Source organism: Salvia miltiorrhiza, unplaced genomic scaffold (genome assembly GCF_028751815.1).
Source record: "Salvia miltiorrhiza cultivar Shanhuang (shh) unplaced genomic scaffold, IMPLAD_Smil_shh fragScaff_scaffold_67:::fragment_3, whole genome shotgun sequence".
NCBI lineage: Eukaryota > Viridiplantae > Streptophyta > Magnoliopsida > Lamiales > Lamiaceae > Salvia > Salvia miltiorrhiza.
This window is the reverse complement of record NW_026651480.1, coordinates 61,571-86,337: the sequence shown is the minus strand read 5'-3', so window position 1 is coordinate 86,337 and position 24,767 is coordinate 61,571. Positions and strand designations below refer to the sequence as shown.

The window sequence follows — 24,767 nt, the reverse complement described above, 5'->3', positions numbered from 1 at the left end:
AGTCTCCTACGAGGTCGTGGTAATTCTCCCGGCGGAAGATGTAGTGGGCAGAGATCTGCCTAGCCCATCCCTGCCACTCGGAAGGTAATAGTAAGATCAACCTCTGGATACCGTCATACCCTGATACTCCATGTACACTTGCTTCGATCCAATGTCTGTGGAAACCTGCGAGAAATTGTCCGAGGTTATCCCCGTGACATGGAGCATAGGTGCGGTAGGACCGCTCAATCTCCTCTGGACTAGCCCATCGGGGCAGTGGTCGTCGTCGGGTGAAAACAGTTCTCGCCATCTAACAAAGGAAGTTCTATCGTCAAAAGTAACACACGACAAGTAACTTAAAGCGATAAGGTTCTAAAATCGAAAAACAAGTTCGGTTCGATAATAATAACGTGCAAAAACACCTCATCATTTAAATCTAGCATTTACACAAGTCATACCGGTTCTTAATACTTAATCACATATTACCAATTTGACTATCATATAGTTCTAGTGTCGTTGTTTACCAAACTTAGGGCTTGTTATGCGATGGTGATACACTCTTAGATCTAGCAACGAGCACTAAAAGTTTCAACAAATAAGTTCAAAAGGCCAAGCCAATTCGAGATCTCATCATAGAAAAATACTCGAATATTTAAGCTATGCCCATGCTATCAACGTACTATTAACGTTCGTTACGCTGCTCAATCTTCATGCTCGTGGTTTCATCATGTGACTCTTCGTGTGATTCCTCTTTCTCTATCTCAATCGTCATTATTGATGTCATCGTAACATGAAGAAAAGTTAAGGCATCTCCCTAAGTTCTCTTCTATGTTCCGTCGTGTGAGTGAGCATATATAACTTAACAGTTCTAAGTTCTTGTGATTCATACAATAGTCATACTTATTCATGCTTCATACATTTCAAGAAATTAACTTAATTAAGACTTGAAAGTACTTACCATAACCTCCGTTGAGCGTGACGAGATGTAGTGCCAAGCTTTTGTCAACTAGTTTAAAAGTATATTGACTTACTTAATCTAGACTCAACTTAGAAGGAATGATTAGTACTCAGAGCAAAAGAAAAGCTCTGATACCATTCTGTCACGACCGCACTTGCTAAGGATAGCAAATTCGGGGAAACCGCGACTAAGGGAGGGAATTTAGGAGCGGGATTTAGAAAGGGGTATATTCAGTCTCTTAATGACTCGACTTGTATAAGGAAATCAATCGAAATATCTAGATATCAAGAAGGCCACAAGGGGACCGTACATAATAATATCCAGAAAAAGGGTGCTCAATGAGTTTGAGAACATTGTTAAATAATACATATTGTTTGACAAATAACATAATATCATAACGAAATCAGTGTTCGCAGCGGAATAACATTTTGAGTATATGTATGAAGACATATACTCTACTCTGAGGTACTCATCCTAGATCGACAAAAGCTCCGCTTGCACACTACATCCTCGATCACAGCTCAACCTGCACATTTATAAATACATACAGGGCTAAGTACGAAAGTACTTAGTGGACACTTGCCGAAATTTACATACATGCATAATATTTTATTGTCAAGCCTTTCAATAGTAGTAAGATACGAGGGTTTTCCTTTAAAGACTCGTATTTACCAAACATAATATCATTTATTTCATCAATAACCCGCGCAGGCATTTTAATATCATTAATCACCATATCAGTAACTCGTGCCGAGAGGGAGGCCTCCCTCTACGGACACTATGATCGGCCAACCCGCTAGATGACTCACGATCACAAGGTGTACACTAATTCCGAAGGGATTTGCGGTCCCATCCAGAATCCGAATTCGATTAACATCAGATAGGCAATTAATAACAAAACATAAAGCATTTAGGCATTGACAATATCATTTAAATTCATAAGCATAAAGTCTTAACAATTCTACTATATGGTTTTAGTTTATACGTAAGAAAGCCCACCTGAATAGCAGACTCACGGTTTAGCTCTAACTCTGGTGCTTGACCTTTAATCCGAGAAAATAAAATAAGATTCTAATTCTCGAAAGATCTCAATAAATGAGGATGCGTGAAATGATTATGCATGACTCATATTCCTTTAATAATATTATGAGATGCTAATCCTATTTAAGGAATTAAAGCTCGTCTTATGAGGTCGGATTATTAATCTTTAATAATCTACTCATCTTAAAAAAATATTCTAATTCACTTACTAATTAATAATTAGTAAGTCTTAAAATTTATCACTAATTAAATATAATTAGGATTAATAATGGGGCCTAAATTAATAATTCTTATTGGGCCTAAATAAATAAATAATAGGTGCCCAATTATATGGATTTGAAGCCCATAAGAAAATTAATAGAAGCCCATGGGAAGCCCAAAATGAATTAATCTCTGGCCCAACAAATAAAATGAACTAGGCCCAATAAGAGGGCCCAAAAATTCGCCCAAACCCGGCCCAAACCGGCCCAAACCCGGTCCAAAAGAAAATAAAACAAGGCCCAAAAATCCTCCCTTAAGTCATCATTCTCGGTTTTCTCTACCGACAATTCTCTTTTGCATTTTATATTTTAAGCACACTTTACAGTTAATAATTTATTGCTTCACAATTATGAACTTTATTATGCTTCCGTATCTTTTATAATCTTCATCTCTCTTCTTTATTCTCTTTTTGTCTACCCACTTATCCTTTTTTTTTATTCTTCATCTCTCTTCTTTATCAATACTGCATCCTTTCTCCAAAATCAAGAACAACGCTGCAACTCTCTATTTCTCACAGTAACCGCTCGGCTCTCTCTCAATCGTTCCAGCCATCTCCTCCCTCTAACTTCCGCCGCCGCGGCTCCTCCTCACACGACTCGCACACACCAGTCACATCTCCCTCGCCTCTCTTCTCTCCCGTTGCCGCCGACTGCTGCTGCTTCGCCGAAGTCGCTGCTGCTTCGCCGAGTCGCTGCTGCTTCGGCCGAGTCGCGGTTGCTGCCTGGAACTGCTGCCGCTCGCCGCCTGCGGCTGGAACCGCTGCTGCTGCTCGCCCGCCAACTGCTGCTCGCCGCCTGACGGAGGCAACTGCTGCCTGAGCACCGAGCCGCTGCTGTAGGGAGGCCAACGAACAGCCGGGTCTCGATCGCTTGTCGCACGGTCTCCGCCTGAAGTCGCCGAGTCAGCCGCCTTCGACTGCTGCTGTCGCCGAGGAGTCCGCCGACTGCTGCTGTTCGTTGAGGAGTCCGCCGGCTGCTGTTGCAGAGTTCCGACGGCCACCACCGTCGTCGGCTGCCGCTGCCTCGCCCAAGACCGACTTCTGCTGCCAAGCACCGAACGCTGCTGCTGTAGGGAGGCCGGCGAACAGCCGGGTGTTCGCCGTTTCCAGTTCTTCTCCGAGTTCCGAAGCCGGTGAGAGCTCCATCATCGCGTCGTCTCGTTCGTCTCTCGGTTCAGGCGAAGTCGCCCCTGCTCAGCTGGACGACCTCCGCCTCCTCTTCATCGGTCCGCGTCGACGTCATTTGGTACCCGTCCCCGGTTTAATGAAAACAGGTACAACAAAATACTACTCTTATCTTCCCTAAAATACTAGATTCAGTTACTCTAAATCGTGAAGGAAAACTCATTCTATAATCTATGTCTTTCATGTTACTAGTGCAAGGGGGAGCATCATAGAATGGGATTCAATTTCTGTAAAAATACTATGGATTAATCTTTTTACAGCAACTCGTGGTTTGCTTATGACCCATGTGTACGTATATTACTCATTTATGCACTCTGCATTTCATAAACTGAGCATGCTTGTTGGTATGAATGTGGACTGGATAAACTGGGATAGTATATACCTTGAATGATGCTTGCTTTGGTTAGAGGTTGCAGTCGGACCAAAAGACGCGGCAGATCGAACTGAAAAAAATGACAAGTATGTTTGCTTAATGAATGCAGGTGAATATCAAGGTGGGGGTGGACGAATTTACACAAGGTCTCACCTTGAACTTGGCAGGCACCGAATGAAGAGCTCCTTAGAAACCTTAGGTGTGGAAATGAGAATGAAATGAGGGTGGCTGCTGATAAGGTGATGGACAAAGCATGGCTGCATAGGCGTGGGAAAAAAAAGGGTGCAGCAGGCTCAAGAGAAGATAGGGGAGTGTGCAGCACATGTCTCCATACCTTATTGTTTTTCACATTTTCTTGAACTTAGGGGGGGGTGGCAGAGTACTGTAGCAACACTGTTGAGTACTGTAGCAATAACTATTGAGTACTGTAGCGGTACTGATTGTTTTGTGTCTACAATAAATCTTTCATTGGTTCTGTATTAGAAACTTTGGTATCGAGTTTTTCTAATATCGAGCACTTGTATTCAGATACAGATTAATCGAATAATTCTTGTATCCGATATCTATATTGTCTTGTAAAAATCTAACTTAAAACAGTGGATTGCTAAATTAAATCCATAGATTTAATTCGTTCGTCATTCTAATACCTAAATTAAATCCGTAGATTTAATTGGCTTCAAAGTCTGAAATAATTCACGACTTAAGTAACAATATGAAATAAACTCCATCTTGATTAATAAATAACACAACTTTGCTAAGTTGGTTATAACTTTGAATAATAATTATTCATCGACTCGAAGATTCACGTCGCGGTTTTAAACACGCGAAGATAAATAAATGTATACTGCTAGTGTAGCGAATCTGTTTCCAAATTACGTAATTCAGAATCATAGTTGGAATTCATAAAGCGTTTCATTTACTAAAAAAAATTTATAAACACGCAATATTGGACTTAAATAAATATAAAAGAGCGGGTTGTTACACGTTGCCTTGCATGCCAGCAAGTGAAAGCTTTACATCAACGACCATATGGGAAATTACAGCCATTGGAAATCCCAGAATGGAAGTGGGAGCACATAGCAATGGATTTCGTGACGGGTTTACCCAAGACAAATAGGGGCAACACAGCTATTTGGGTAATAGTAGACCGTCTCACAAAGAGCGCTCATTTTATACCGATTCCAATTACCCATGGATCGGAGAAACTAGCCCAACTGTACATTCGTGAGATTGTACGGCTACATGGAATACCAATATCCATTACTTCAGATAGAGATTCAAAATTTACTTCTAGATTTTGGATCAGTTTGCAGAAAGAGTTGGGAACGAGATTAAACTTTAGCACCGCCTTTCACCCTCAAACAGATGGACAATCAGAAAGGACAATTCAGACCCTTGAAGATATGTTGAGGACAGTGGTGCTAGACCGAGGAGGAAGTTGGGAATCAGTGCTGCCGTTAATCGAATTCGCCTACAACAATAGTTACCAGGCAACCATTGATATGGCACCTTATGAGGCGCTGTATGGAAGGAAGTGTAGATCACCACTTTACTGGGATGAGGTGGGTGAAAGAAAAATCCTTGGGCCAGATGCAGTAAGCGAGATGATCGAGACCATCCGCCAGATTAGAGCAAGAATTAAAGAGGCTCAGGACAGACAGAAGTCTTATGCTGATACCCGACGAACTGAACTACAATTTCAGATTGGAGACAAGGTTTTCCTTAAAATATCACCCTCGAAAGGGATCGTTAGATTCGGTGTTAAGGGTAAGTTGAGACCTCGTTTTGTAGGACCTTATGAGATCCTTGAAAGAATAGGTCCCGTAGCGTATAGGTTGGCACTGCCACCTAGCTTTGGAAACGTCCACAATGTGTTCCACGTGTCACAGCTGAGACGGTACGTGTTTGACCCCAAACACGTGATTCACCAAGATGAAATGATTCTTAACCCAGACTTGACGTACGAAGAAAAACCTGAAGCCATTTTGGACCGAAAGGTGCAAGAGTTAAGGAATAAATCGATCGCGTCAGTCAAAATACTGTGGAGACACCATGGACCAGAAGAAGCAACGTGGGAACTTGAGGACCAGATGAAAGAAAAATACCCAGAACTTTTCACATAGGTATGCAAATTTCGGGACGAAATTTCTTTTAAGGGGGATAGTATGTAATGACCCGACTTTTTATTAAGGATTATATACTTTTAATTACTGATTTAAGGATTGATTATGGTAATTAGAGTTCAGCATCCATTTATAAAATACGAACTTATATGAATTTGATAATTTATATATGTGATGATTTATTTTTTTATTTTCAATAGATGATGCACTCAAAATATATTTTGAGTCCATTAATTTATTGTGGAGAATTTAACACTGAAGTGTTAAATATGAATCTTTTATCGATTGTTTACTTAAGCCCATGAGTAATTTAATTTATGTTAGAAGCAAGCTCAAATGGATTTTATGCTTCAATAAGAATTAGGCTTATATGTCTTAATGTATTTAAATGAGTTTGGAACCATATAATTAATATATTAATCTCTTAGATATTTTATTACATATATAATCCTAAGCATGCTGAATCCTAAGCATGCTGAAGAATTTTGAGCGCATGCTGAAGAAATTCTTCAGTCTTACATACCAGCTGAAGTGTTCATACTTGTCAGCTGAAAATTCCACAATCCTCATCCATCCAAACCACCCCATTTTTCTTTAAAACCACAGCCACTTTCACCATTCTCACACCACCATTTTCAACTACTGCAGCCCAATTTCACAGCCAATTTTAAGGTAATGCAACAAAGAAATTTCTGCATCTTTCCATTCTCTTCCCAAATTGATTCCTAATTTTTGTGATATACAATATCTGCAGAGACTATTATCCACCTACTCAAGGTATCATCACCCTCAGGGAACCACCAATTCATACCAATTCATACGGCTGTTCTGATATTTCACAACATGTTTACATATGCACATATGAACTGAAATTTACAGACTAGTTCAGTTTCAAGAAAAGAATTTCAGATTTCAATAAGCATTTACAGTATTTGATTTTTGCTCAAAATCCTATGCTATTTTGTGAACTAAATTGTGGCTTGAACCTACTGTGTGTGTGAGTCGAAATCAGAGGGAGGCGGCAGCCGCGGTGGCTCGTCGCCGGCGACGGAGCGGCGGCGGTGAACCTGCCGTTGTCTCCGATCTGCCAAGAAAGGGAAAGAGGAGTTTCAGTTTTTAATTTAAAATGAAATGAGAATAGGGAGATCCGGGGCTTACCTTTGTGAGACGGTGCTCGGCTCCTCACAGCGAATCCGACGACGAACGGCAGCGATGGAGGACGAAGAGACGGCGGCCTGGCTTGGACTCCGGCAGAGAGGGCGCATGCCCTGTTCCGATCTAGAGATCTAGAAACCGAGAGAGAGAATCAGGGCGGGCAGGCGGCGGCCGTGCTCTTCCACGGCCAGGCGATGGCCGTGAACATCCGTGCCGTTGAACGGCAGCGGCGGCGGCAGAACGATAGAGAGCAGAGAGAGTCGGGAGAGAGAGAGGTCCGAGAGTTAGAGAGAGAGAGAGAAGCTTGTGTGTTTTGGTGTGTTATGTGTGTGTTTGAGTGTATTTAGTGTGTGTGTATATTTAGGTTAGGATTTGGGCCGGGTATGGGCCGATTTTTTTTAATTGTTTGGGCCGATTTAATTAAACTCTTGGGCCGATTTAATTAAACTCTTGGGCCGATTTAATTAAATTGTTTGGGCCGATTTAATTAAATTGTTTGGGTCTTATTCAAAGAAAAACATGATAGACTTAATTTATCTAATTAATTTGGGCTTATATCTATTTAAATTATTTGAGCTCTTAATAATTAATTTAAATTGAGCTTGATTAATTTAATTATATATTGACCTTTAAATTAATTATTTAAATGGAGTTCTTTATTTCAATTATTTATAAATGAACTTTTAAAAATAAAATATTTTGAGTTAAATTCTTATTTCTTTTCAAATGACTTATTAATATGGATTATTTGAAAAGGATTAAATTGTTTTATGTATGAGAAAGCATGATCTATGATGATATAATTTATCTATGTAATATTATAGGTTTTGTTTTTAAATGACGGAATATTTGACTTGATGACATAAATAGAACAAGTTATGATTAATGCGCATGTTGATGTTCGAATAAATAGTTTCGAAACTAAACGATAGTTATGTGATAATGTTTTGATGTCTAAGGTTTTGACGAGATAAGATTAATATTAAAATTTACTAATTATTTTAAGGGTGATGATGGGCTCACTTATTGGGCTTCATGATTTTATTATCTTGGGCCTCATTTGTTGGACTCTAGAAATTAATTGATGTTGGGCCTAATATTATTAATGCACTGGGCTTCGAATTTATTCATTTGGGCTCGAATTAAATTCCTATCGGGCCATCATAATTATTCTATTAAGTTTAATTAGAGAAAATTTTAAGACTTACTAATTATTAATTAGTAAGTGAATTAGATTATTTTTAAGATGAGTAGATTATTAAATATTAATAATCCGACCTCATAAGACGAGCTTTATTTCCTTAAATAGGATTAGCATCTCATAATTTAATTAAAGGAATATGAGTCATGCATAATCATTTCACGCATCCTCATTTATTGAGATTTTTCGAGAATTAGAATCTTATTTTATTTTCTCGAATTAAAGGTCAAGCACCAGAGTTAGAGCTAAACCGTGAGTCTGCTATTCAGGTAGGCTTTCTACGTATAAACTAAAATTATATATTAGAATTGTTAAGACTTTATGCTTATGAATTTAAATGATATTGTCAATGCCTAAATGCTTTATGTTTTATTATTAATTGCCTATCTGATGTTAAACGAATTCGAATTCTGGATGGGACCGCAAATCCCTTCGGAATTAGTGTACACCTTGTGATCGTGAGTCATCTAGCGGGTTGGCCGATCATAGTGTCCGTAGAGGGAGGCCTCCCTCTCGGCACGAGTTACTGATATGGTGATTAATGATGTAAAATACCTGCGCGGGTTATTGATGAAAGAAATGATATTATGTTTGGTAAATACGAGTCTTTAAAGGAAAACCCTCGTATATTACTATTGTTGAAAGGCTTGACAATAAAATATTATGCATGTATGTAAATTTCGGCAAGTGTCCACTAAGTACTTTTGTACTTAGCCCTGCATGTATTTTTAAATGTGCAGGTTGAGCTGTGATCGAGGATGTAGTGTGCAAGCGGAGCTTTTGTCGATCTAGAATGAGTACCTCAGAGTAGAGTATATGTCTTCATACATATATTCCAATTGTTATTCCGCTGCGAACACTGATTATGTTAAGATATTATGTCATTTGTCAAAACAATATGTATTATTTAATAATGTACTAAAACCATTGAGTACCCCGTTTTGGGATAATATTTCGTACGGTCCCCTTGTGGCCTTCATTGATATCTAGATATTTCGATTGATTTCTTTATACAAGTCGAGTCATCAAGAAGCTAAACATGCCCCTTTTCTAATCCCGCTCCTAAATCCCCTCCCCTAGTCGCGGTTTTCCCGAATTTGCTATCCTTAGCAAGTGCGGTCGTGACAGAATTAATCTCCGGCCCAACAAATAAAATAAACTAGGCCCAAAGAGAAAGCCCAAAAATCCGGCCCAAACCGGCTCAAACCCGGCCCAAACCCGGTCCAACCTCACTCCCTTTTTCTTTCAACAATCATTCATGCACACACACTTTTTTTTTATTTAACTCTCCCTCTCTCTCTCAATTCACCGCACATACACACACACACTTTATATCTTCATCAAATCTCTCTCTATCTTTTATCTTTTATTAAAGTTAACATTTTCCTCTTTCTCTCCCACTATCTCGGTTCCCTCTCTCTCCTTATATTAAAATATATAACACTTCCTCACTCTTAATAATTCATGCCATCAACATATCCATTTTCTTTTATTAAAGCAAAATCTTCTCCCTCTCTTTTATTTAGCAAAACCGAGGCTTCAACATCATCTCTCTCTCTTTATTCAAAACAAAACACATGCACACACCTTTTTTTTTTTTTCAAAATTATCAAAGCTTTCTCTCTCTTTTATCAAAAACACTCGGCTCTCTCTCAATCAAGAAAAACGCTGCTCACTCTTCTCTCTCTCTCGTTCGATTTTTCTCCCCATCATCCGGCGTCCTTTTTCCCGGCGAGTCATCGCCGGAAACCATCTTCTCCCTCGAACTTCCGCCGCCGCTAGCTGGAGCCTCGGCAGTCGCTGCTGTCGTTCTCGGGCTCCGATGAGGCCGAGGAAGTTGCCGTTGTTGCGGCTCGACTGTGCAGGGCCGCGTTCGATGCCTTTCTAAAAGCTAAGTTATTGTTCTATCTCTCTACTATTGTATTTCAATTCGTTTTGTTGCTGATGGAAATTCTCATGACTTGGTTCTAAGTACAAAGGCAGTATAAAGGTATCAATGTATGAATTAAACTATTTCTGTTGAATGCTAATCATGTACGCATATGTGTTTTGCTATGTTTCTCTGTAATAAACTTCATCCTATATTTCTGAATTTCTAAAACATGAAGTGAGGAAAGTGAAATGCATATATGAAGATAGTGAACTGAGATGGCATGAAATACCTTGAATGATGCTTGGTGTTTATGAACTGCTCGTTGGTGTTGAATGAAGCAAGAATTAACTGATACTTGAAAATTTCTTTGGCAGAGAATGATGAAAACGTTTAAGTGTGGAATGGGTATGAGGAGGTTATATGCTTTCAATCTGTGAAGGTGTTCGGTGTGAATATGCACACATTTTTGTCAAAAATGTGCAGAATGGAGTCAAAAAAAAAATACAGACAGGCGTGGAGAGTTGGAGTCAAAAGATGCACAGTGTAGGCGTGGAGTTGGAGAGCGTGCTGTGCATTTATTTCCTTCACTTATCTTATCTTTCTTATACATATGTAAAAAAAAATTGAGAGTAATTGATTTGATCTGTGCGTATCTATGTTTATTTGTATCCAGACTGTCACGACCGGACCTAATTAAGGATAATTAAGTCGGGGAAACCATGACTAAGGGAGGGAGATTAGAAGCGGGAATAGAAAGGGGTGAATAAATAATGAAGGCTCGAAATCAAATCATTGTTAAGGAGGGACAATCATAAGATAACTGTTGTTTAGTCGCAAGGACTCGATTAACTCGTAAGTTCGGATGAACCCGACTTAGCTTAAAGACATATTACTTGAGAGTATGCAGCGGAATAACATAATCTGTTTACATGTATGAAGACATGTATCCAAGAGTCCATTTATTAAACTTATGACAAAAGCTCCGCTCATCACTTCATCTTCATCAGCCATTGCTCAACCTGCACATTTAGAAATATATGCAGGGCTGAGTACAAAAGTACTCAGTGGGCACGTATGCCTAAGTATAAAAATACATGCTTCAAAACTGTAAATTGTCATGCCATCATAAACAGTACAGCAAGGGAGTTTTTCGCTAAAAGGCCCAAGCTTACTAAATTCATTTGTGATTCTTAAAGTTGGTCTGCAGACTAAGTTCTCTTGTAATCTATCATATCTGGAACTGTGTGCCGGAGAGGTGGCCACCTCTCACGGTCACTTGACCGGCCAACCCGCTAGATGACTCACGGTCATTGGTGTACACTAGCCCTGGCAGGATAGCTATCAACTGCTCAGGACCCGAATTCGATTGCATCATTGGCAAAGCCAAAGCAGATAGATATCATACTAAAATTTAAACATTTTATGGCAAGACAATACTTGAAATAACTTTAACTCAAATATTTTGTAACGAAATAACTTGCTCAAATGTAACATTAAACTCATTTGATAGATATATGTAAAACTGAAATTAACAGTTAAATCATCTCATGCATTCATTCGTATAAGAGGCCTACGACACGCAGGGGATCTCTATATACGTATAGTAAAAGTAATGCCCACCTGGTATGCTTAATGAAGTAGAGATCCTTGCTTGTTTACTTTATAAAGCCACTCGAACCTTCATTATAATGAGGTTCCCACGTAAGATTGGATAATAAGTAAGTAAATAGAAAGTAAATCTTGAATGAACCTTCTATCACTTGAAAGTTGCATCCTCTAATCTGAGTATTCTACTTATATGGACTTAACTAAAAGCAAAATAGTAACATCACATCTCTTGGGATATCTCAAATTGAGAAAAGCTTAAGAGTAACCTAATCCATTCTATATAGATTAGCTTACAATTAATAACTAAACATCAATCACTTAGCATAGTTCTATTAATAACTTGCTCAAGTAAGAAATCTCAAATATGTAATCATATATGAATCTCAACTTTGAAATATCATATAAAATCAACCTCTTTAAAGAAAAAATACAAACTTTACATTTTTAGAAATCTCTCAGAGTCTATTTTTATTAGAAAGTTACAAAAATACAATATCTCAAGTGTATATGAAATTATCTCACAAAAGGCAAAATCTGCCACTGAACTTCGCTGCTTCGCGCAGTACATTTCAGAAACTCGTTTGACACATCTAATGGTCTCGGATTTAGCTGAAATTTTGCAGAAACGTACTACTCATGATAAAGTTATTACAGTAAAAATTTCAACTCATTTGGACTATGGGAACATCATTAAAATCATCCCCCAAGACACTGCTCTGCCAAGTTAAAAACTGACATCAATGTATTCTTTGTTTCAATTCAACATATAACTCATACTTTGGCCAAATAAAATGTGTAGACTCAAATACACGATCATAATACATACTAGCATGCTTTAACTTCAAACTTAACTCATGTTTAACACAACAAAGCCAACAAGTTACAACATAACAATTCTTATAACAATTTTCCACACATTAGGGCTGTTCTAATTTCCATATATTTGATAAAATCACATCATAATATATCTACATCCATCAATAAATAGCATATAAACCTTCTTATCTCAAAAGCCCCAATTTTCATTAAACTAACAAACTCAATCTCACATCCTATATGGTGTAAACTCGTAATTTACTCATATATGACATAATTCCAACTCAAGAACACATATATGAGTCCAATTATTCAAGAACATAATCAAAACTCTCAACCTCAAACCTAGGGTTCATACTAACTTGAGTAAACTCGAAATCAAGTAAGAATTAATACAATTAACCACCATAATCATGCTTAGGAACATCAAAAACATAATATATCTCAATATTACAATCATATTTTAACTCTAGCATAAAATCTCCAAATTCTCGAAGAAACCCTAGATTTCAAAACAGAAATTTTCTTCAAGTTAAAATCATAGAGAGATAGAGAATCGAAGAATTCACCTTTTCTTTTAAGGTATTGCAGCTACTACTTGAATTTCTCTTACGGAATTAAATTTGAAAGAAGAAAAAGATGGTTCTGTTCTTGAGGAAGAGAAGTCGACAGCTTAGGAAAAATAAGGGAAATGAGTTTTTCTTAATTCTAATACACATATTTAGTCATCCTTTCTTTATTGAAACTTGTGCACTAATAAAAAAACATTTGGTACCATGTAATTGAGAATTCAAATTGATGCCTGCTCGGCCCACTTAGAATGAAATATATATATACTTTAACCTTAATTTAATAAAAACTATATATATATATATAATACACTAATTCTATCAACAATTAAATTGGAAAAAATATTTGGATAAATATTCTCCAATTATAAAAATTTGATAGGGCTACTCACATAATACTCTATCAAAGCTATTCACATTCATGAAGATAAAAATAAATAAATATTCACATATCATTCACACTATTGATTTAGTAATTAATCTTGATTACTAAATCAATAAACTCAATAATAAGTAATACTCAAATAATTAAATAACATCAGTCACTTCAATTAGTCGAGCAATAAATCGACTAATAATATTTCGTATTTATCACCAATCTCATCTCTGAAAATAATAAAATAATCCCTTTAACTAGGAATTATAAACTTGCTTCCAAGAATGAAAATAATAAAGAATGCAAGAATACTTAATTATTCAAATTATGCAATCACTGAATTAAAAGCTCAGGACATTATAATAATATCTCATCTCATCTCATCTCAGTGATTCTACTTCTCTTTCTTCTGTTAGATAATAGAAAATAGAAAATAATAATAATAATAATAATAATATAAACTGTAGTGAAAATGCCGGGTGTTACATCCTCTCCCCCTTAAAGAAATTTCGTCCTCGAAATTTGACTACGTTAGAAAATAATTCTAGATACTTGTTTTTCACATCGATCTTGTGCACTCTTGGAATGCGGAACATTGAGAAAAACTTCATCCTCTACAAAAAGTTTATGTTGCTCTTGAGGTTCCTTGAGCAGTTGTCGATTTTGTCGGATAAGCGTAATCATTTATTCAACCGCATCAGGTCCTGTCACTTTTCTTTCACTTACCTCATGTCAATAGAGTGGAGATCAATATTTCTTTCCACAATAAGCTCCACATGGTGTCATATCAATTGTTGCCCAAAAATTATTATTGTAGGCAAATTCAATGAGTAGCAAAAGCTTTTTCCCAATTCATCCTTCGTTCTAGTGCATAATGCGGCTTCTGAGTACGCATGATGCACCTTGAGATGGTCGTCTCCTGCCCTCTGTAGGCGGGGAATTCACTCCTACCGTGCTAGGGAAAAGACAAATCATTTTTGAAAAGAGAGTTTTGGAACCCGGATTCACCCACGATTGCCAGCGTCCCTTCTGCTAAAGCCGCCGCTTCTTCGCTCTAGTACAATAATCTATATCACATCTTCCAAGGTTTAAAGATTTCTCTCAAATTGCTCATCTATTGTTGGATGAAAGGCTATTTTAAAATATGGCCGAATTCTCAAAGTTGAAAGACCATATAAAATCGGTCCTCTGTATCAAAGATGGACTTGGTTATGCATTGTTGCAAAGTGAAAGAGTTATTGTTAATGGGTCATGAAAATTTAGACCGCAAGAACTGAATTGCTCAACATAACTTGGAGCTAGCAACAATAGTATTATGAAACGAGATGTGGAATTGATACACCTCATAAAAGTTTAAAATACTTATTCGAGCATTAAGATCTAAGTATAAGGCAAAGAATATAGCTCGAATTAATAAGGGACTATGATTGTAGAATAATTTGTCACCCACGCAAAGCGAATATAGTAGTGGATGCCTTGAGTAGAAAAACTCAAGTTAACTAAGGATTTCTCCTTACCCATGAAGAAAATTGATCAAGGAATTCGAAAGGTTGAATTTAGATGTGGTTTTACCACCACAAACCATAGAAGCTGTAATTGCAATTTCAACAGTAACTCCTGATTTGAGAATCAGAATTGTTACAATACAAAGGAAATATGAAAAGTTAGAAAAATTACGGGTAAGGATTATGATAGAAGAGATCAATACTTGCCCAAAAGCTAGGGGTACTGCTATCATGTTTGAGAAAAGTTGTGTACCCAATACTGAACGGTTGAGAGTAAAGCTCATGATACGCTATATAGTGCCCACCAAAGAAGCACTAAATTATATCAAGATCTCAAACAAAAGTTTGGTGGGAAGAAATGGAAATGAGATATATCTTCATTAGTTGAAGGAATGTTTGGCTAGCCAACAAGCAAGGGCACTACATCAAAACTCTATGAGAAGTTACAACTACTATATGTGTCAACCTTCTAAGGCGCATATCGAGATATGTCACATAATTCTCAATCATATTCAACCATGGTCTTCTTTCCTTGCTTTAAATTGTTAAATTACGTCTCCTTTTTGCTGACGACGACTTATGAAAACATATTCTTCATAAAAATTTCTGTGAACTGTCCCCAAATAAGATTCTCTAATTGCTCGAGGGTATATATCTTCTGCTTCGTCTCCCACTAATAAGTCGATCCTTGTAGTTGAAATAACATACAAGAAGGCGCTCTTGATCATTGTATCTAAGCAAGCGAAACTCGCAAAACTCTACTGCTTCTTTGAAACTCTACCGCTTAACTCGCAATAAAGGGATTTTGACAATGAAAAACTTCTGCTATTCTTCTTTCAAGTTGATGGGGACGAGTAGTTCTTTAAATTATTCACATGGCGGATAGCAGATTTTCATTGCTTCTTTGAGACATCATGCCGAGTAAATACACAAAATTCTCAAAATCGAGCTTTCATCCCATCAGTAAAGCAATCGCTGTTAATTAGCTATAAATCAACTAAGTTATAAAACTTATACACAAAAATTCAACCATCTAAGCAATTAAAGCTCAACGGCCTAGTAAATGACTACTTTGATCATTTCATAGCATGGGAAAATTTGCCTCATTGATTTCTCATACAAAAGATGAGAATATACGTTGCAAAAATGATCTTAGTACGTACTAATTGTGATGCAGTAACTGTATAACGTCACTTACTAGTACTAGGTTACAGTGCCACTGACATAACTCGCTACTGTATCATCAAACTGTCTATATCTACATCCATCCAATGTATAGATATACGTACACACCATCATCTAAAAGATTTTCATTGCTATGCAACAAATGAAAATCCCCCACATATCAAGATACAAGTATTAAAATATGAACAACACTTTATCCGTTCAAGAAGTTCATATTAGTAGAGGATACTCATAAATAGACCATGTTATTCATATTCACCCACTTGTAAACATGTAAACTTCTCCAAATACTAGTTTCTTGCAAAATTGCAATATTAATAACTTTCTTGCAAAGTTGCAATATAAATTTGTTGCAGTGGTTAGTAGGCGATCACTATTTGTGTACAACTTGTTGTTGTCAGGACCCACTCTGATCCCTTCTCATGAGATAATATGTCCCAAAAATGTGACTTCATTGAGCCAAAATTCGCATTCGTTGGACTTGGCATAGAGACGCTATGTTTACAACATTTTTAAGACAATTCTCAAGTGTTTCTCATGGTCTTTCTTGTTTTTCGAGTAGATCAAAACATCATCTCTGAAAATTATGTCAAATTTGTCTAAGGATAGATGAAACACTCGGTTTATGAGATCCATGAACACGACTGGTGCATTAGTCAATCCGAATGACACCACTACGAACTCATAATGGCTATATCTAATTCGGAAGGCCATCTTAGGTACATCCTTTGACCAAAACTTTAGTTGATGATACCCAATCCTTAGGTCTATCTTTAAGAATACAGTCACTCCTCTGACCTGATCGAAAAGGTCATTTATCCTCGACAAGGGTACTTGTTCTTGAATGTCTCCTTGTTCAACTCTTTATAGTTTATACACATTCTCAATGTGCCAATTTTCCTCTTTCGAAAAGAATGGTTGCACATCGGCGAGATATTAAGGAAACATCAAGAAATTCTCATTCGATGGTCACATCTTTTGATGCTTTTCTCGGTTCTTTGTTCTCCATGAAAAATACACAAGGTAGTCCGAATATTCTTTCCTTATCATCTTTATTGCGTCGAGGGTGGAGATGATTGCCTTCCTCTTGCTCATGCTAATTCCATGGAAAAGTGTCAGTTCATTTCCAAGGGTCGAAAAGAAATTTGTCTTTTGTTGCAAATGATGGTAGTTTGGTTCACAGTTAGCTAATCCACTCCTAAGATTACATCAATGTCTCCCATCGGTATAACATACGAGTTATTCACCATGACTTTGAGTGAATTTATGCTCAGCTTTAAGCTCAAGCACACATGTGTTATTGTTGTTGTTGTTGTTGGCGTGGTTACTACTCTTGGTGTGGTGGGGCAAAACATGGATTGCTTGCAGATACGGAGCCTGGACAAGCAAGTTCAGCATAGACCCGTCCCTTGTTCCTTATTTAAACAACGGTTTGCATAATGCCCTTCTGGCTACTGTGTAACAACCTTCACTTCCACTCTTCCATTATTGCAGCATCTACCATGGTTCTTGTTACAATTTGGGCAGGGCAAGATTCTTTGTTGGTTATCTCCTATCTGTCTAGGAGTACCCTTTTGGCTTTTGTAGCCTTATTGCTGGGATGATTGCCCCTGCCATGGTGTCTTTTTCGCTTGACAACTGTTACTGTTGTCCTCTTTTCTTCTTCCTCAAATGTTCTGAGTTTGTGCCTGTGAAGGTGTTGGCATAGGCGTCGTTACTGGTCTTTCTCTCGACATATCACAGAACATCCTATCGTATTGAGTAACGGTCATTATTCCCCTACTTTAGATTGTAAAATCCACTTTTCTTCTTCTTGCGATAGCTTTGGGGTATATACTTATCATATATTTCTGTTTAGAATGATCCCACGTAAAATTTTCTAATTGTTCAACTGTCATCATTTTTTCTCTGTGCTTTCCTTCCTGGTCTGTAAAACGCAAATGAAATTGAAAATGCACTCAAAAGCTCTTACCCAAGTCTCAGCTTTTGCTGGATCTCATGTCCTACTGAAGGCAGGTGAGTTTTGTCGTGAAATAGTTCATCTATTCTATGTTCTAGTTATATGGGTGATGGGGCTATGTTTTTTTTTTTTTTTTTTTTTTTTTTTTTTTTTTTCCTAGCCCTAGTACCTTCATTACCTTAGGGAATTCTTCTCCCTCTTCTTGGATGCCCTTGTTTTGGTGGCATACTAATGAGTCGACATACAATCATCAAAACATACAGTTGTATATCATCACTTCTGTAAACCATTTCTTGATTCTCAAATCTTGCTCACACTCTTTCTCATGAAAGTATATAAATAACATAGCGGAAGTGACTTGCCGCAAAAGACTGATAGGGTTGCTACATAGACACGGGAAAATTAATATCAATGAGGACTATTTCAACAACATTTGAATATAGATATGGTGATCTATCCAAGCATTATACATGATGAACTGGCTATCTTGCAAGGTCATCATGAAAGGGCTCAGTTCCGAAATGCCCTATGAACCAGCGTTTCCGTACTAATACTAGTCAAAATAACTAAGCCAACATAGGGCATACAAAAGCATCAAAATGATCGTCGTTTTCGAAATACACAAATAATGTCCTACTAAATGCACAAGAGATTGTCTGATGCATTACGTGCTTGACCCTTGGGTTGAAGCATACGTGTTTGACTGATTTAATCTGATGAGTATCTGTTTATCCTTGGTCACAAAAAATCTACCAACAGTTAGTAGATCACAATGATTCAAATCACAAATGGCAATTAGACAAAGTGTTTCAATAATTTGCCAAACAATTGAAAATGAATAACCATAGGGTAGAAATGAATTGACTGAAAGGTCGAAGCAAAATGACCTAATAGTCTGAACCCGTTTGGCTTTTCAGATGAAGGTTTAAAATATATAGGTTTAAAGACCCATATATGACGACTACTGAGATTTTGGCCATGTGGACTGGCCAGGTCCGACACAACTACTTCTCAGTCACTCGGAAATACTTTTCCGAACTTGGTAACTCTTGTTCATTGGCTGCAAAAGGTATACTTGGTCTAAAATCACCACTTTCATTTAAACATCTTGAACATGTCCTTGACAATATTCTAGAGCTTCTCAAACTTAGAGTCTGCCTCCTAATTTAATGCAATCCCTAAACATCTTCTATAGGCGAAATAAGGTAGGCTCAACCTTACTCAACAATCTTTCACTACATGATTTTAAATGTAGTACTTCTAGTACTTAGTGTTCCTTCACATAGCGCTTGAAATGCAACCATATAATTTGAAGCACTCTTCCGTGTCATTGCAAAAGACCTTCTGAATCATCACGCCTTTAATAAGGAAATAGATTTTGCTCCTCTGAGCATCTTTACAGGGTATGCGTCACCATACGTAATCCTAAGTCATGGAATGACCTTAGTCAATGCTCTCACTCCGGCTACTAAACTAAATGCCTAATCCAAGACGTTCTAAGTGAGGCGATGTCCTTGATAGGTTAAGGTATGTATATTTATCTTGAGTATATCCTTAGGGTCTCATTAGAATCTTAATTCATTTATTTCAGCATTGATCCACTGTCGGCGCTTCTAGCTATTATTAAACTCTGAACCATCTTCGAGAACTTCTCTCGTCTTACACACTTGCGTAAACTTTTATGAGCAATCATAATGGTTGGTAATTGCTAGTACTCATATCACATCTCGTCTTTCCAATTCGTAGTAGGTGATCGTAATCAATAGGGATTCTCAGTCATGTCCTAATCTATTGCGATAGGTACTGTAAGTAGAATGGTTCCGAATATCTGAAACTATAAGCTGATAGCTTTAATCGTAATATTATAACATTATATACAAAGCATTTTGACCCCTCGTAAGTCTAACTCTGAAGTTCATACATGAATCATGAAGGTTATCCTCAAGCCATAGCTAGTGATAATCGAGGCTAGAAGCGAGTCTCAACTTATTAGGGATTAGCTAACTGATTACATAAGTCGCACTCATCGCTATAAGCAATATCATACTTAAACTATCATCGAATAAGGCAATAGTCGATTAGGTGCTCCGTCTCGCGTGAACAACCTGAATGAAGAACTATGTCTGCGTCAGTGATTTGTGCGTGGCACTCCGCTTGCACTGCTTTCATTGGATTATCTTTCTCTTTCTTAGCTCTTCACCATGGCTATAGTGAAATATAACTGAGTTTCTAGCTTCTATTGTTCTTCTCGTAACAGTGATCATGCATTCTTAACGCATCTAAGTTCATTGAGATATCTAATCAATCACTAAAGCATAAAACTTGAATGTAAGCATCAGTACATTTATATAGAACGTGAACTTCTCAATGTTTTAAAATCATTACCACCTTCTTTCTTGCTGAGCATGACGATGTGATGAAGCGCTGAGCTTTTGTCGACTGACTCTTTTATACAATAACTAATCTAGGACTAATTGGGTAACTCTTGGATTCAGAGCAAACGAACGGCTCTGATACCATTCTGTCACGACCGGACCTAATTAAGGATAATTAAGTCGGGGAAACCATGACTAAGGGAGGGAGATTAGAAGCGGGAATAGAAAGGGGTGAATAAATAATGAAGGCTCGAAATCAAATCATTGTTAAGGAGGGACAATCATAAGATAACTGTTGTTTAGTCGCAAGGACTCGATTAACTCGTAAGTTCGGATGAACCCGACTTAGCTTAAAGACATATTACTTGAGAGTATGCAGCGGAATAACATAATCTGTTTACATGTATGAAGACATGTATCCAAGAGTCCATTTATTAAACTTATGACAAAAGCTCCGCTCATCACTTCATCTTCATCAGCCATTGCTCAACCTGCACATTTAGAAATATATGCAGGGCTGAGTACAAAAGTACTCAGTGGGTGTCACGACCGCACTTGCTAAGGATAGCAAATTCGGGGAAACCGCGACTAAGGGAGGGAATTTAGGAGCGGGATTTAGAAAGGGGTATATTCAGTCTCTTAATGACTCGACTTGTATAAGGAAATCAATCGAAATATCTAGATATCAAGAAGGCCACAAGGGGACCGTACATAATAATATCCAGAAAAAGGGTGCTCAATGAGTTTGAGAACATTGTTAAATAATACATATTGTTTGACAAATAACATAATATCATAACGAAATCAGTGTTCGCAGCGGAATAACATTTTGAGTATATGTATGAAGACATATACTCTACTCTGAGGTACTCATCCTAGATCGACAAAAGCTCCGCTTGCACACTACATCCTCGATCACAGCTCAACCTGCACATTTATAAATACATACAGGGCTAAGTACGAAAGTACTTAGTGGACACTTGCCGAAATTTACATATATGCATAATATTTTATTGTCAAGCCTTTCAATAGCAGTAAGATACGAGGGTTTTCCTTTAAAGACTCGTATTTACCAAACATAATATCATTTATTTCATCAATAACCCGCGCAGGCATTTTAATATCATTAATCACCATATCAGTAACTCGTGCCGAGAGGGAGGCCTCCCTCTACGGACACTATGATCGGCCAACCCGCTAGATGACTCACGATCACAAGGTGTACACTAATTCCGAAGGGATTTGCGGTCCCATCCAGAATCCGAATTCGATTAACATCAGATAGGCAATTAATAACAAAACATAAAGCATTTAGGCATTGACAATATTATTCAAAATTCATAAGCATAAAGTCTTAACAATTCTACTATATGGTTTTAGTTTATACGTAAGAAAGCCCACCTGAATAGCAGACTCACGGTTTAGCTCTAACTCTGGTGCTTGACCTTTAATCCGAGAAAATAAAATAAGATTCTAATTCTCGAAAAATCTCAATAAATGAGGATGCATGAAATGATTATGCATGACTCATATTCTTTTAATTAAATAGAGATGCTAATCCTATTTAAGGAATTAAAGCTCGTCTTATGAGGTCAGATTATTAATCTTTAATAATCTACTCGTCTTAAAATAATCTAATTCACTTACTAAATAAATAATTAGTAAGTCTTAAAAAAAATTACTAATTAGAATTAATTAGGATTAATAAAGAGAGCCTAAAATAATAAATCTCATTGAGCTTAACTAAATAAATTGTAGGAGCCCAATTAATAAAAATAATAGGAGCCCATTTATATAAATAATAGAGTCCAAACAATATATATTAGCCCAATGGAAATAAAATAAGCAAAGCCCAAATGAATTAATATCCAGCCCAACAAATAAAATGAACTAGACCCAAATAAAATAAAAACAGGCCCAAAAGAATCGGCCCAAACGAGAAAGGCCCACTCCTCTCTTAAATCTTCACTCTCGGTTCTCTCTACCGACAATCTCGGTCCCTCTCTCTATTTTCTATCACAAAACCAATCTCTCACGTCTCTTTCTATCTATCTAAATTAAACACCACTCAACATCATCTCTCTCTCAATCTTTATTAAAGTTGCCTTTCTCTTTTTATTATCAAAACCAAACACACGTTGCAGACACATTCCATCAACTTTCTTTCTTCTCTCTCTTTTTTTTTTAGCATAACCCACCATCTCTCTCATTCTCAAAAAAAACGCTGCTCAACTCTCTCTCTCAAAATCACGCTGCTATCTCTCCAAAATTCCTCACACAGAGCCGCTCAACATCTCCCTCGCCTCTCTTCTCTCCCGTTGCCGCCGACTGTTGCTGTTCGCCGGAGTCGCGGGCTGCTGCTTCTCCTGTTGTCGCCAACTGTTGCTGTTCGCCGGAGTCGCTGAAGTCGCCGTTGGAGTTGCTGCTGCTTCGCCGAAGTCGCTGCTGCTTCGCCGAGTCGCTGCTGCTTCGCCGAGTCGCGGTTGCTGCCTGGAACTGCTGCCGCTCGCCGCCTGCGGCTGGAACCGCTGCTGCTGCTCGCCCGCCAACTGCTGCTCGCCGCCTGACGGAGGCAACTGCTGCCTGAGCACCGAGCCGCTGCTGTAGGGAGGCCGGCGAACAGCCGGGTGTTCGCCGTTTCCAGTTCTTCTCCGAGTTCCGAAGCCGGTGAGAGCTCCATCATCGCGTCGTCTCGTTCGTCTCTCGGTTCAGGCGAAGTCGTGGAGCAACAAGGCGAGCTTCTCGCCTGAACCCACCGCCAAGCACCGAGTCGCTGCTGCTCGTCGTCTCTTGATCAGCCTGAACAGGCCGCGTCCCTTCCTCCTAAAGCTAAGTTATATCCTTGACTCGTCTTCTTCCTACCATGTCTGAGTATCGATAAGCTTAAGCTTCTATGAGTAAGAAAGAATCAGGGTTTAACACTCTGTCAGTGAGCATGCTATCGCTATCCTTGTTCGTTCATTCATGTGCTATGTGTGAGGTACTCATGGTTTGTGTTCTAGAGTGCAGTGGCAGTATACACATAAGTCTTTCTATTGCTATACATAACATGGACTGTTTGATGTAGTGGTAAAACATGATTATGCTCGTTGGTATGAATGCAAACTCGATTGGATAACTGAGGTAGTATAAATACCTTGAATGATGCTTGCTTTGGTGTTTGTTGGCTGTTGTGGTTGGATTAAATGAAGCAGCAGATCGAACTGAAATAATAAGGTTGTTCTTGCATTAATGCAGGTGGAATAAGGGAAGAAGGTGGAGCATTGAAGACAAGCTTACCTTGAGAATACTTGGTAGGATGAATTAAAGGCTCACTTCTCCTTGTGCAGTCCTCAAATGAAGAATGAAGAGAATGCAACAATGTTGGCTGTTTTGAATGACGAGGTGGTTTGGCTGGGAGCTTGTATACTTAGGTGTACTTGGGCATGGCAGCCTGCTGCATAGGCGTGGGAAAAGAAAAGGTGCAGCAAGCTCAAGAGGGGATAGGGGAGTGTGCAGCACATGTCTCCACCCCCTTTCTCTTTTTCCCATTTTCTTGAACTTAGGGGGGGTGGCAGAGTACTGTAGCAACACTGTTGAGTACTGTAGCAATAACTATTGAGTACTGTAGCGGCACTGTAGCAACGACTGTTTGAGTACTGTAGCGGTACTGATTGTTTTGTGTCTACAATAAATCTTTCATTGGTTCTGTATTAGAAACTTTTGGTATCGAGTTTTTCTAGTATCGAGCACTTGTATTCAGATACAGATTAATCGAATAATTCTTGTATCCGATATCTATATTGTCTTGTAAAAATCTAACTTAAAACAGTGGATTGCTAAATTAAATCCATAGATTTAATTCGTTCGTCATTCTAATACCTAAATTAAATCCGTAGATTTAATTGGCTTCAAAGTCTGAAATAATTCACGACTTAAGTAACAATATGAAATAAACTCCATCTTGATTAATAAATAACACAACTTTGCTAAGTTGGTTATAACTTTGAATAATAATTATTCATCGGTTCAAAGATTAACGTCGCGATTTTAAACACGCGAAGATAAATAAATGCATACTGCTAGTGTAGCGAATCTGTTTCCAAATTACGTAATTCAGAATCATAGTTGGAATTCATAAAGCGTTTCATTTACTAAAATAGATTAATAAACACGCAATATTGGACTAAAATAAATATAAAAGAGCGGGTTGTTACATACTACCCCTCTTAACAAAAATTTCGTCC

The 24,767-nt window shown here is 37.8% G+C and overlaps 2 long non-coding RNA genes across 3 annotated transcripts; one reads left to right on the top strand and one right to left on the bottom strand.

Annotated features, from left to right (window-relative positions):
* The first annotated feature begins 2,493 nt into the window (after nucleotides 1–2,493).
* LOC131003095 (uncharacterized) lies at nucleotides 2,494–24,240 on the top strand. Of its 2 annotated transcripts, XR_009094538.1 has the most exons (3): nucleotides 2,588–3,511; nucleotides 3,615–3,710; nucleotides 23,779–24,240. It is a non-coding gene; the product is annotated as an uncharacterized LOC131003095 (long non-coding RNA). The 2 variants fall into 2 exon arrangements; XR_009094537.1 differs by lacking the exon at nucleotides 3,615–3,710 and having other exon boundaries at nucleotides 2,494–3,511.
* Nucleotides 10,919–13,330, bottom strand: LOC131003097 (uncharacterized). The gene is made up of 3 exons (XR_009094540.1): nucleotides 13,141–13,330; nucleotides 11,768–11,825; nucleotides 10,919–11,166 (listed from the first exon to the last, which is right to left on the bottom strand). It is a non-coding gene; the product is annotated as an uncharacterized LOC131003097 (long non-coding RNA).
* Nucleotides 24,241–24,767: the final 527 nt, after the last annotated feature.